We start from the raw sequence: 1,526 nt of genomic DNA, 5'->3' as shown, positions 1-1,526 counted from the left end.
TTTTCAAGTGTGTATCCATATATGTTAACCTAATTAAATCATTGATTTGCTTATTTAAATTAAAAATGGGTTTTATATGTATGTATTTGCACAGTAGTAAGTACATATATACCGTGGATCTTAAGGCGCAATTACAAGTAGTGTAAGTGCCAAAAACAAACTGGTATTCTTACATAATACATAAAGTCAATTATCTACTATAATTATATTAGCTCTTTCTGAATATTATTGGCCTTTCTTATTACTCTCAAATTATACATATGTATGTAGAGGCAGGGCCTGAATCATGTTCACATTTGCCTAATATTCTCTTCCATAGTCAAAGTAAAACAAAGCTGCTAATTAAGTTCTGTGACAAAGAAATATTCTTCGTTAATATCTTGTCCTTTTTTAGGGAGTCGACAATACAGTAGAAATTATATTTTGTGTGCATGTTTCGCCCTCGCTTTATATCTTAAACTGGAAACCATGTAGAAAAAGGTAAGAAAATATTGTCTAAATTCAGAATCATGGCAAGTTTGCTTCCACGTAATTGTATCCATACATTCATGCATATATCATTGAAGCCCTCTCACTAGCATCATTTGTCTCTCTTGTTCATAATTTTTTATCGGAAGTGGATTATTCTATGGATTGGATATAAGTTTAACCCTAAGAAAAAGGTGGGATATAATTAAGAGGGAAATTTTCATAGTTAATTTCATGAGATTATATGAATAGCGCGAGGATGTAAATTAATTAGCAATGCTATACTTAATTAATTAATAAAATTTATTATTTTTAAACAATACTTAATCAATAAAATTTTAAATGATATAATGAAAAAAATTTACGGATTGTGGAGCTGTAGCTATATACATTCACGGATATGCAGTACATGGTATATAATGAAGAAATTTTTTTTTTAAAATGATATAATGAAGAATTTTATTTCATCATAAAAAACAATAAGAACATTCTTTTGATAAAAGGAATAAAGGTAATGCAACATAAAATTATGACGAATAATAAAAGATAATATTTTTTATTAATATTATTAGTCAATCTTTGAATTCATAATTTATTTTTATATTACTAAAATTTAGTACTTAGTAATATTGGTCAAAACAATAAATTTTATTAGTCATATAATACTGCTAAAAGATTATTTGTGTACTTTATTAACTACTACTTGTTTAATTAATTTTTTGAAAGAGATCATTTTAGATAGACCATGGCCAAATAAATTTCATAATGAATTAATACAAAAAAATTAATAATGTTCATCTCACTCCCTAATTTTTGTTTTACCTAAAAATTCAAATACAAGTTAAAAATATAAAACAAAATCAAAATTTTATGATCAAAACTGAAAAGCACCACACACACACAAACTAGTATATATTTTGTTCTCAAATTAGTAAAGAAGATGTAAAACTATCTCTGTCCTGAAAGTAAGATTAGGACTAGTTTTCATATTCGTAGAACATAAATTAAATTTATATGATATAAATAATAATATGAGATTAGGACATATATATCTCCCT

This window comes from Arachis ipaensis, chromosome B03, assembly GCF_000816755.2.
Source record: "Arachis ipaensis cultivar K30076 chromosome B03, Araip1.1, whole genome shotgun sequence".
Taxonomy (NCBI): Eukaryota; Viridiplantae; Streptophyta; class Magnoliopsida; order Fabales; family Fabaceae; genus Arachis; species Arachis ipaensis.
The sequence above is the reverse complement of the archived record's forward strand: the minus strand, read 5'-3'. Positions refer to the sequence as shown.